General features: G+C 36.5%; 1 pseudogene; it reads left to right on the plus strand.

Moving 5' to 3' along the window:
* Positions 1-1,728: 1,728 nt before the first annotated feature.
* LOC138842735 (uncharacterized) lies at positions 1,729-9,250 on the plus strand (annotated as a pseudogene).
* Positions 9,251-13,982: the final 4,732 nt, after the last annotated feature.

Below are 13,982 nucleotides of genomic sequence, written 5' to 3' on the forward strand. Positions count from 1 at the left end.
TCCAGGTGCTAGATCCTGAAGTTCATTCTTATTCAGACAAGAACCAACCTCACCTCCAAACTGAACTACCAAGATTTATGTAATGAGTCTTGATTTCAGAGAGTTTATAGTTTGTAATGAGGTCCTTTATGCTCCTCTGGTCAGCCAGCAAAGCCAAACTCTCAAGTTGGTTATGCCAGGTGAAAGTCATCAATAAACAAACTGGCTTTGGGTGCCACCAGAAGAATGTAAGATTTTAAATAGTTGTGAAAAATCATTAGAAATCATAGTTAGTTGCCCTGTCTTGGCCAAAAGTCAAAATGTGAAATGTAGGTTGTCCTGGTCCATCTTAAAATAACTATCCCATATAATAATCTACATATTTCCAGTTAGAAATTATAGTACAATTATTCATAATTGTGTGATTTCTTTCTTTGAATTCTTTTACTAAGATAAACTCATAAATGTAGAGGATGTCAAAGATTAAGCTTAATGATTCTTCATAGACATGCTATGCATAAATGAACATGCTAATTTTGTCATAACTGTACCAGTATTAGCTCTTTTATTTAAAAGTGTTCTTGATTACTAATGATATTGAATTTTTCACATATGGTTCATGTGGACTATTAAAAGAAGCAATATGAAATGAAATAAACATGGAAGTATCAAAATGGCCATTTTTAAAACGAAGTGGATGTTTTTGAAATGGTAATTCATGTAGGTTGTATTATGTTTTGAGTAGTGGTGACATTTTTTGTTTACTTCACCCATACTTTCACTTCAAAATTATTTGTGACCATTGCCATATGCCTAAATGGATTGTGCTTTATGCAAAGTCCATACACTCAATGCCTTAATCACAACAGCAGAGTTTTGACAGCAATAGAGCTAAATATATATGTCTTTTTATCTTTATCGACCTCTTGCAGATGTCTCTTTTATCCATTTCAAAATGTCACATCATTGCTTTAAATAAAACCATTTATATAATTTTTCCCACTTTCTGTTAATTCATCTTTTCCTCTTTAGTCTCCTATCTTACCTAATTCTGCTTTCCATCATCTATAGTTATACTCGTTTCATACATTAAAAAAAAAAACAGGCTTTTTATCCAAGAAATAAGGATTTAAAGTCCATTTTTCTACACCCTTAAGTTTGAATTCATCTCAAAACTATGTTACTCATCTCTACGACCCTCTTTATGGTGCTAACAGGATGCCAAACAATTGATATCTACCTCTTGAAAAACCAAATCTTGAGTAAATGCATGTATGTATGAACTGAGAAATCCACCTTATTTATCTTAGGAGATTTGATATAAGAACCTTAGTATAAGTAGAATTCTCCCCCCATATCTGACAGATAAGGCTTCTCCCTGAATGTTCTTCAATCCTCACTTTCTTAGAGAAATATATCACTGGGGACATGGAAAGATTTCAAGTGACTTATAACAGGTAGTACAATTTTGAAATTCAGGAAAAATTCAGGTTTATAGTCCAAATTTCAGGCACAATAATTAGGAGAAAAGGAAACCAACGCTCTCCTCTCACATAATTTTTTTCACAACATTTTATCATTAGAATCTTCTGAACTAAATTCAGTGCACTACTTAAAGAAGTTGTACAGTTGTGAATTCTTCCAAGCTAGTGGAAAAAAAGTAGAGGGGAAAAAACAAACAAACAAATGAAAACCCTGGGCCTATTTGAACATAGCCATAACTGTAGAGTGGAGTAATGGGTATGGCCTATGGTCTTGGGACTCACAAGACCCATCTCTGACACCTTATTCCTGTACAACCTTCAGCAAGTCTTTAACATCTCTCAACTTAAATTGGCAGAGTCTTATTGTCAAGATGAGGTAATACAGCATTTTAAAAACTTATCAAGTTCTCTAAGACAGAGGAGATATTCATTACAATTACTGTATTTGCTTTGGGGTAAAAAAAGACCTGAATTTAAATCCTCACTCTGCCACATATTAGCTAAATAAGAGTTGAAATAAACTCTGTAAACCATGGTTTCATCTGTAAGGTAGAAATAGTAATAGTTCCTAATCCTACAGAATTCCTGTAAGAATGGAATGATATAGTGATAGAAAGCACTTTGCACATTAGAACAGAACTGTGCACTGTGGGCTAAAGGAATCTTAACTGCTAGTATAACCTTGCCCCTCATTAAAATGTGGAAAGTGTCAAATATTTCAGTTATCATTTTATAAGAAAAATTAAGTAGTCTGTTACTTAAGCTGGTCTTTTCAAAGAATGGATTCTTAACTCACTAATATTAGACTACAGTTTTGAATCATAACCTCCCCTTTACCATTAAGATGGTTGCACTATAATATAAGAGAAGTAGCATAAATACACCACCAGGATAAACCTCATAATGAAGATAGAGTGGGCTTTGAAAGCAAAGCTTCTATGGATGTTAATATTTATGTAGCAGACTAAAGGAAAACTTGAGTGACTTTTTAAAACAGTTCTGAATAATTCGGCAGAATTTTTAAATACATTGAAAGTAAAATAACTTTGAGGAAGTGAAGCCATTGAGGAGACTAATATTAGTCTAGATAAGCAATCCTGATCACCTTATATTCTATGGCAGTGGAGGTGGAGAGATGTAGATGTGTATCAATAATGTTGGTATGGGATTAGAACCATTAGGATTTAATATAAAAACGAAGGATAATTCACAAGGGTGAATAAATTCCAAACATATCCCCAAATTCTTGCATTTTGGAGGGTGGAGAAGCATGGGAAAATAAAGTAGTATTATAGGAAATGAATAAAAATAAGAAAGAAAGTGTTTAGAAAGGAAAATAAAATTTTAGTCTAAGTCTTCAAGTCTTTAAGTGTTCAGCTTTGGGTCAAATTGCCGAACCTGTAACTTATGATAAACCTCAAGACTTGAAACATAATTTTGGATGTTGTCTGTATAAAAGATATGCACCCTTTTAACCACTAGTTGGAAAAGTTTTAAATTATGATAAAGAAGTTTAAGAGCAAATGGTTTTAAAAATACTGCCTAGATCTACATTGCTTCTAAATCCTTAGGAATCAATTAGTGAAAAGTCAGCACTATCAAAAAACACAACAGATAATACTGTTAAAGAAACTGTGCCTCATTTAAATGTTACTAAAATCAACACACAACTGGAGAATATGGCTTAAATAAATGTAAAAATAATTCAGTGGGCTTGTCTTAAAAGATGAGTTTGATGAGTATATGATATTAGCATAGAAATAACTCTCACTGTAATCCATATTGTACAATACCTAACAATTTTTCATATGGTGTATGTATTTTGTTAACATCACACCTGGACTTTTTGTGCTTTCCTCTGAGAACCCATGGAATATAACCTGACACAACAGACACAGTAAAGTAAGACAGAGAATCATTAACAACTCTAAGCATAAGGGATTACAAAAACATATGTCAAGGGTAAAAGAAAACAAAAGCTATACCACATTCTGTTTGGTCTTTTAAGTTCATCTTTATGCTGAATCATCCTGTAGGAAAGTTATTTTCCTCAACATCAGCCTTGACTCCAATGAAACCAGTGAGTATACAATTAGAGTTTCAAAAATGACAAGGTTCATGCTTACCAAAGCAAACAGCAAATGTTTGTAAATGTCCTATTATGCATGGAAAACTTTCAAGAGCTTTAAGTCTTAACATTGAGGGAAATGGAAATTGTATCAATTCCCAAGATGCTTGCTTTGGGAAAACAAAGAAATTAAGTACTCACATCAAAAGAAATACAATTACTAGAAATTATCTTCTAAAGGAAACAGAATGTCAGGGACATATAAAAAGTCTCTTACATCTCTTAGGATGATATTTAAACCAGGAACTAACCTTAAGTATTCAGAATCAATAAACCAGTTTAAAATCTGAGGAAAAGTATTTGAGAGAGAACAGCCTGTACGAAGACCATCAGGTGATAAACATTTTGGCATATTTGAAGAACTGATAGTGGGCTGCAGGGAGTACAATATATTAGAGCTGAGTAAGAAGCAAAAAGAACAGTTAAAAAAAAAAAAGAACTAGGAGAAGAAGGCAGGATAAAAATTATTCAGGATCATGGTAACAAGTTTGAATTTTGTATTAAATACAATTACAATTCACTAGATAATTGTAAAAGAGGCATGCCATGATATTGTTTATACTTTTGTTTGTTTGTTTATAAATGTATTTATTTGGCTGAGCCGGGTCTTTGTTGCTGCGCAGGCTTTCTCTAGTTGAGGTGCGCGGGGTCTACTCTTTCTTCCGGTACGCTGGCTTTCTCACTGCGGTGGCTTCTCTTGTTGCGGAGCACGGGCTCTAGGCGCGCAGGCTCAGTGGTTGTGGCTCGCGGGCTCTAGAGCGCAGGCTCAGTAGTTGTGGCGCATGAGCTTGGTTGCCCCACGGCATGTGGGATCTTCCCAAAGCAAGGCTTGAACCCGTGTCCCCAGCATTGGCAGGCGGATTCTTAACCACTGCGCCACCAGGGAAGACCTCGTATACACATTTAAAAGACAAATCTAGGATTTCCTCTTCTACTTATTGTGTATAAAGCTAGAAAGTGCATTGGCCCTGAAATAATGAAAAAAGGACGAACAACACAATCATAGTTTTCTTGAGACCGTCAGAGAGCTGAGTATACTGGACTACTAAATTAGTTTGAAGTCTAAGAAGAATGTGATGGTTAATTTTATTTGTCCACTTGTCCAGGCCACTGAGAAACCGGATTTCTGGTTACACATTATTTCTGGGAGTGCCTATGACTATGTTTCTGATTGAGAGTAGCATTTGAATCTGTAGACTGAATAAAGCAGATAGGTTTCCCTGATGTGGGGGGCACCATCCAGTCTGTTGAGAGATGAAGAGAATAAAAAGGCAGAGGAAAGAAAAATCCACACTCTACCTGACTGGATGAGCTAGGACACTGGTCTTCTGCATTTGGACTGAGATTTGTACCTTCAGCTTCCCTAGCTCTTGGGCCTTTGGGCTTGAACTGGAAGTACACTAACTTTCCTGGGCCTCCAACTTTCAGATGTCAGATCATAGGACTTCTCACACCCGATAATGCATGAGCCGATTTATATATATATATATATATATATATATATATATATATATATATATATATATACACACACACACACAGACACATACATATATATGTATATATATATTCCTTATATAATAGAGACAGGTGGATAGATAAATAGATAGGGAGATAGAGAAGTAGATAGATAGATGATAGATATTCCATACTTATCTAAGTACGGAATCACTAAGAATAGGTTCTCCATTTAAAGTTGTAGCTCTGGGAGTTAAAAAGGGCTCTTTTTAACAATGTGTTTGGTTGATTGAAATATAGACTAAAAGCTGGCCTGGCCCACAGTGAGTGAGTTAGAAATACTGGACTTCCCTCAGTTTATTGCATAGGAAAGGATACAACGCCTTAGGAAGACTGGAATGTTAGAGCATATTTGTCATTTAAGACTTGCTCATCCAGACTGGAGGGCCAGAAGACATATTTCATCAATACCATGAAAAATACATTTGTGAGGGGAGCCACATAATCCTTGAAGAGTTCAGTGATTGCTCTTCTCTGTAGGTCAGACTTTACAGTGGTAATTGCAGCCACTCAACTGAGAAACTTAAATGCAATAGGAGTAATTGGATTCTGAGGTGACAGGGTCCAAGTGGCAGGACTCAATCACCAAAAGCAAGGTGCGTGTGTCTACCACAATGGACAGCAGAGCCAAAGTAGCAATTAGAATTGTCTGACCTATACAGAATTATGGTGTTGGCTAGTGGATCAAGGTGTTCCTAGAAATGAAACAGAGAGGAAGCCTATTCAATTCTCACTTGATATGTATAAGCATAAAAGTCCTACATGAAGTGAACACAAGCCTAACTTGAATTATAAAAACAAGAGAGACAGAGCACCTTAATCAATTCCCAGCTTTGAGCCAGTGTACAGACCCATAGCTCCTTGAATGAAAGGGAGGCTAGATCCCTTTGAGAAAGAATCCCAGTACACTGACAAAGATTTATACTGTTAATAGTTCAGCCTTCCCCAAAGGTACCTATAGCCTTTTACCAGGATCACTGCACATTGGAGAAAAGGAAATAACCAGACCTTCAGGGACTACTGGGCACTGGCTGTGAGCTGACACTGATTCTAGGAGACCCAACATATCACTCTGTCCACCAGTTAGAGTAGGAGCTCATGGAGGTCAGTGAGCAATGAAGTTTTAGCTTAGGTCTATGTCACAGTGGGGCAAGGAGATCCTCAAACCTATCCTATCATTATTTACCCAGTTCCAAATGCATAATTGGAATATACATACTTTGCAGTTGGCAAAATTCCCATACGGGTTTCCTGACTTGTGGCGTGACAGCTACTATGGTAAGAAAGGCCAAGAGGAAGCCATTAAAATTTTCTGTATCTAGAAACATAGAAAACCAAAAGCAATACTTTTTTCCTGGAGGAATTACAGAGATTAGTACCACCATCAAGCACTTGAACAATACAGGGATTGTTATTCCCACCACATCTCCATCCAATTTACCAATGTGGCCTCTGCAGAAGACAGATGGCTCTTGTAGAATGACAGTGGATTATCAGAAGCTTAAGCAAGTAGTAACTCCAATTGCAGCTGCATTATCAGATGTGGTTTCATTACTTGATCAAATTAACACATAGCCTGGCACCTGGTACAACTACTGACTTGGAAAATGTTTTTTTATCCTCCATACCTGTCAATAAAGACTACCAGAAACAGTCTGCTTTCAGCTGGCAAAGCTAGTAATACACCTTCTTTGTCCTGCCTCAGAGGTATATCAACTCTCCAGTCCCCTGTCAGAATTTGGTTGGCAGGAATCATGATCATCACTTTTCCCTTTCAAAAGAAATCACACTGGTCCATTACATGGATCACATTGTTCTGAATGTACCTAGTGAGCAAGAAGCAGCAACTATTCTAGACTTTTTGTTAAGACATTTGCATGTCAGTGGGTAGGAAACAGATTTAACAAAAAGTCAGGGGCCTTTGACTTCAGTGGTCTGAGGCATGTTGAGATATTCCTTCTAAAGTAAAGGATCAATTTTTGCATCTGGTCACTCCCACAACCAAAACAGAGGCCTAGTGGACTCTAGATATTGGAGGTAACATATTTTGAGTGACCTGAAAAGCCGCTAGTTTTAAATGAGGCCCAAAACAAGAGGTCTCTGCAAGAAGTCCTGGCAGCTGTGCAAGTTGCTCTGATGCTTAGGCTATATGATCCAGCAGATTAAATGGTGCTAAAGTGGCAGTGGCAGAGAGAGATGTTATTTGTAGTCTTCAGCAAGCTCCTATTGGTGAGTCACAGCTGAGGCCCTTAGCATTTTGGAGCAAAGCCCTGTCATCCTCTGTGGATAACTATTCTCTTTTTGAGAAACAATTCTTGGCTTGCTCCTGGGCCTTAGTAGAAACTGACATTCAACCATGAGCCCCCTAGTTACCATGCAACCTGAGATTCCCATCATAAACTGGGTATTATCTGACCCAACAAACCTTAAGGCTGGGTGTGCACAGCAGCATTTCATCATCTCAAATGATCAAGCCCAAGAAGACCCTGAAGGCACAAGTGAGTTACATGAAGAAGTGTCTCAAAAGCCCATGGTCCCCAATCTTGCTAAACTGCATTCTCCCTCCCAACCTGCATCTACAGCCTCATGTGGATTCACTTAAGATAAGTTAACGGAGAATGAAAGACTAGGGCTTGGTTTAAAGATGTTCTGCATGATATTTAGGCACCACTTGAAAGTGGATAGCTGCATCACTGCAGTCTCTTTCCAGGGCATCCCTGAGGGACAGTGGTAGAGGAAACCCTCCCAGTGAGGAGAACTTCCAGCAGTGCACCTGGCTGTTCATTTGCTTAGAAGAAGAAATAGTCAGATGTGCAATTATATACCAATGAATGGGCTGTGGCCAACGATTTGGCTGGATGGTTAGGGACTTGGAAGGAATATGATTGGGAAATTGACAATACAGCAATTTAAGGAAGAAGTATGTGGACAGACTATTCTGACTGGGTGAAAATTGTGAAGGTATTGTGTCTTTTGAGAGTTTAGCTAAGCTACTCCATGCTATTGCTGCCTCAACAACCATTCTGTTTGGCCAAGTGGCTTACAGGGACCTTAACCTGACACTAGCCTCCTTATGCAGGTTCACACCATAGATTTTGGTGTGCAGAGTCACAAGGAAATGTAAGTTTCTGATATGACCTCCCTAATAGCCCTTGTGATCAACAGTCTCCTCTGCCTCCCAGCATCTGTATGCCTCATACACCCCTTAGATAAGGCCACTGTAGGGATTAACTAAACTCCACTCTTTGGTTTTAAACCTGTCCCTAGCCTGGGAACCCCAACGTACTTCACCCACAGACCTTGATAAAGGCATGTACCCCAGATCCGGCCTCTCTCTCTCTGCACACTGCCTTGACCTCCCCATGTGGCCCCTTGAGGTGTGTGTGTACTTCTTCCAGGACCTCAGAGTAATAAACTTCTCTATTTCAATTTCTCTTGTATTCTGTTGTTGAACTATGGCTAACCATTAGGCACCCTGTGCTCCACTTAACAAATGTTAATTAAACAAAGTCATAACAATATCCCATGTGAATGCTCATCAAAGGGTGACCTCAGCAGAGGAGGATTTTAATAATCAAATGGATAAGATGACCCATTTTGTGGATATCAGTCAGCCTTTTCCCCCAGTCACCTCTATCACTACCTAATGGGTTCATGAATAAAGAGACCATGATGTCAGGTGTGGAGGCTAGGTATGGGCTTAGCAACATGGAATTCCACTCACCAAGGTCTACCTGGCTATAATCACTGCTTGCTGCTCAATCTTCCTGCAGCAGTGTCCTACACTGAGTCCCCAATATGGCACCATTCCCAGGGTGATCAGCCAGCTACTTGGTGGCAGATTGATCACATTGAACCACTTCTATCATGGAAAGGCAATATTCTATTTTGTTCTTACTGGAATAGATACTTACTCTGGACACAGATTTGCCTTCCTTACCTCTGCCAAAGCTATACCATCCATGGACTTACAAAATGCCTTATCCACCATTATGTTATTCCACATAGCATTGCTTCTAATCAAGGAACTCATTTCACAGCAAATGAAGTGTGGCAATGGGTCCAGGCTCATGGAAAATTTTGTGTATCATGCACAGTCAACATTAAAATTCCCTCCATCTTAGTATCTTTCATTACATAACAACTTACATTCTATATTGATCAGCTCTAACAAAGTGTTTCATTACATGATTTCACACATGCTCAATCATTCCATGCTATTTTGGAGAGAGGGATCAATTTCCTGTGGTGCCAGAGTTTGCATATTCATGTTAATTGTGTATCTGTTACTATTATGCTATCTTACCATTAGGTATGATTTCCTGAGCCCTGTTGTTAATAGACAAATTTAAATAACTCAAAAGGTATGCATTTAAATTGCTCATACTGGGTAAAAGATAAGACCCAACTCTATGCTGTCTCTAAGATACTAACTTTTATTAGGAAGAGATGTATAGGTTAGTGGTAGAAGAACAGAAACTGATATACTATGCAAACTTTAATTAAAATAATAAGGTATATCATGTAGTAGGCATCCTTTAAGATGCTCCCTAATGCTTCCCAACTTGTATTCAAGCTCTTGTACAATATAATCTCCTCCTCTTGAGTTTGGAATGAACTTACTGATTCATTTCTAATGCACAGTACACTGCAGAAGTAACTGGATGTCACTTCTGAAATAAATTTATAAAAGGAGTGTGGCTTCGATCTTGCATGTTTTCTCTCTTTTGTTCTCTTGCTCACCCTCAGGAAGTCAGCTGCCATGTTGTGATCTGCCCTCTAGAGAGTCCCACTTGGTAAGGAACTGAAGGAGGACTCTGAACAATAACCAGTGAATAACTGAATATTTCAATCAACCCACAAGGAACTGAACACTGCCAAACAGCACATGAATTCATTTGCAAGCAGATCTCCCGCAGGCTGAGCCTTCAGATGACACCTGGATCAACAGCTTGACTGCAACCTCATGATATATTTTGACGCAAACACACTCAATTAAGCAGCATTTGAGTCTCTGATTAAAGCAAAAACAAACTAAGGAAAATTAATTTTTGCTATTTTTAAGGCCCCTAAAATATAAAGTATATGTGTATATGTATACATATATGTGTGTGTATATATATGTGTGTATATATATATAATGTCAATGATAAAGGGATCAAGTAACCAAAATTATACAGGCATACATCATTTTATTGCACTTCACTTTATTGTTCTTGGTAGGTACTGCATTTTTTATAAATTGAAGTTTTGTTAGCATTTTTTAGCAATAAAGTATTTTTAACTAAGGCATTTACATTGTTAGTTAGACATAATGTTATTGCACACTTAACAGACTACAGTACACTGTAAACATAACTTTTATATGCACGGGGAAACCAAAAATTTCAAGTGACTCGCTTTAATATGATACTCACTTTAACGTGGTGGTCTGGAACAGAACCCACAATACCTCCAAGGTATGCCTGTATATTAATTATAAATACTTATATACCTAAAATCAAGCAGTGGTGTATCCAAAAAATTGAATGCTATTCAGAGATAAAGAATGGAGCTATTATGAATGAATCTGAAAAGCACTGTGGCAAGTGAAAGATGCCAAACTCAAAACAGATCTATACTATAGGACTCCTTTTATGTAATAGTTTGGAAAAGGTAAAACTATAGGGATAGAGTATAGATAAATGTTTGCCCAGCACAGAGGGAAACTGGGGATGTGGAAATTGATGACAAAAGGGCAAAAGGGAATATTTGGGGATGATGGAAATTTTCTCTATCTTGATTGTGATAGTGGCTACATGATTATATAAATATATCAAAACATATAAATTTACATCCAAAATGGTGAATTCTATCATATGGAAATTATACCTCAATAAACCTAACTAAAAACAATCCAAATATAAAAGAATAAATAGATGGAAATAGATGGTGCTAGCCATTACTGTGTGAGTGGTAGATTGTATGAGGTATAAATTGTTATGAAAAGGTAAATATGGAGGCAGTAATCCAGTGGGAAAATATGGTAGCTTTGGATAAAATGGTATTTTGTAGTTACACAGTTAAATGGTGTAATGGAGTGGACTGATTGAAGACATATATATGTGTGTGTGTGTATGTTATCTTGCATATATATATATATATATATATATACACACATACATATATATATATGTAGCAGAATAGAGGAAACCTATGAATCCTGTTTTTAATTTGTGGAACATGGTAGTTGACTGTCATTTACTGTATTAGAACAGGCTGGAGAAAAAAAAAGAAGCTTTTGTGGGCAATCAAAACTTCAGTTTTAGATATATTTTATATATTGGTGAAATACCCCAAGAAAAATTCAAATAATGGTAACAACTTAAGTAACCTTTACTCTGTGCCAGGTAGACTTTTAAGTGCTTTAAATACAAATGGACTATATAAACTCATTCCATCCTCAATACAGTCATATGAGGTAACCCATATTATTATTATCACAATATTATAATGAGAAAAAACTATGACACTAAGTGGTTAAATGATTTGTCTAAAATTATACATTTAGTAAGTGTCAGAGGTGGGCTGGTTGCAGAATCCATGCTCTTATATACTACATCATACTAACTCTTTTAAGTAAGGGGTTGGATATATGAATCATGAACTCAGAGGATAAAATTAGAACTGCAATTTGAACTATCTCCATAAACTGTAGTATTTTGATCCGTAAGTATGGATGAGATATTTTTAGCTCAGAGTGTTTGTAGAAAAGATAATAAGCCAAGGTCTAAGCTCTGGGTTTGGAATTTAGACAGAAAATGTGGAGCTATCAATGCAGGCTAAGAAACAGTGGCTACTGATGCAGGAGAAAATCAGAAAGTGTGGTGTCATGAAGTCAAGCTAGAGACATTTCAAGTAGAGGATAGTCAGTTGGGTAATAATACTGAGAAGCTAAAAAAGGTGGCATTACAGTATTATACTAAGGCAGGCTACTGTAACAAAAAGACCCAATGACAAGATTGTTTTCTTATCGTTGCTTGTCTGTATGACTTTTTTTCTCCTGTCATGCCAGACTCTGGGTATGTGTCCTAAGCTTGCAAGCAGCCCTGCTCCAGATTCTCTACTTTGCATAGCTGTCATCACCTAAGGGTACTGCAGGTACCATGTGGGATTTCTACTTTGCTTAAGCTGTAATCAATGGAAATGGGAGAAAGAATGAAGATGCCATACCAATAGCCTTGGGGCCTATGTTCTACATCCTCTCAGGCTAAGTTCGTTACATAGCTATATACAGCTGCAAGAAAAACTCAGAAATAAAGTCTAGCCATGGTACCTGGAAGTAAGAGAGAACAGATTTTTTGTGGGTACCAGATAATCTTAGTTACAGAAACCAATTAATATGGTTTGGTAGAAATATTCAGTTATCTAGTCATTAATTTAATCATCATTCATTTACTCATTATTTTCATTTATTACCAAATATTACCTTCTACCCACTGTGTTCCAGGCACCACAGAGTTTATTACTGGAATAAATAATATTTGAGGCATCTTCCTCAAAATCCTTTTTTAAAAGAAATGGAGATATCAACTAACTATATTCCCTCTCTTCCTCCCCTGCAAATTCCTAAACTATGTATATATTCAGCAATTTTATATTATCAAAAGATAATAAAAACAGAAAGAAAACTATTTTTCTGGCTAAAATAATATAGTCAATAATATTTAAAGTATACCAATAGTCAACTGCACTTGTGATAATACAAAATATCCACAAAAAATTGAGCATATAATGAAAAACCTCTCATACAAACATATTTTTAAAGTATTTTGCATTAAGCTAAAAATAAATGTGCAACATGTATATAAGAAAACTAATAAAAATTTCTGTAGGACATGAAAGAGAATACATGAAGAAACAAAACTTTATCTGGATGAGATAATATGATTGTAAGGACGTACTTTTTTTCTAAATTAATACATACGTTTAATGCAACCCTAGTCATTATTAATATAAATAAACTCACATACAATGTGGTGCAGCAATTCCAAGAAATGGAAACTCTTACACAAAACTTGAATGTGTGTGTGTGTGTGTGTGTGTGTGTGTGTGTGTGTGTGTGTGTGTAAGCTATGGTAGAAGCTTATGCATTTATTACAGTGGCTTACAGAAATGGTGAAACATTCTACTACTTCCTTTGCATTGAATACCTTACAGCTATCTAAATAATTGAATATAGAATAGATATGATATCACATATGTATATATAATATAAAGAAGGATGGAGAGTAAAAAGTCATCAGTTATACAAACCAAGCTGGTAGGTGTTAGGTTGTCTCTGAATGCGAAGTAAAATTGCACAGGGCTGAGTAAAGAGAAATTTAATTTTTTAATTTACACTGCTGAAATATTTTAAATAAGCAAGTATTGCCCTTGAAGTTAAAAACAAAATTTCTGAAAAGAGACAGATAATGTCAACGCTTCTTGTGCAGCTATTTGAGTTCTTTTTTAGTTTCTTCCAAACTAATACTGTGTCATGACAGTTTAACACTTAGGACAGTATTTTTATTACAAGAAATAGAAAGAAGTAGATACACTTCTTTATTTAATCTATGGAACTTATTTAAGGAAGGTTATGGAAAATGAAAAAAATAAAACCTAGGGTAGTGTACATCATTTTTTTGTTTGTCTCTTTATAATTAAAGCCTGCTACGCCAAGGGTGGGAACCTATGATCTGGAGCTGCAGCAATCCTATAGATCACTAGACCATGCACCAAAATTAAAAATCAGGCAGAACATTCAAGAGGACTTTGTTGATCAGTTAATATCTTTTTGTACCCCTCACATATAATAGATGGATTTCACAACAGGATGATAACCAGAGCTTTAC

This window comes from Globicephala melas, chromosome 6 (assembly GCF_963455315.2).
Source record: "Globicephala melas chromosome 6, mGloMel1.2, whole genome shotgun sequence".
In the NCBI taxonomy this organism is placed as follows: domain Eukaryota; kingdom Metazoa; phylum Chordata; class Mammalia; order Artiodactyla; family Delphinidae; genus Globicephala; species Globicephala melas.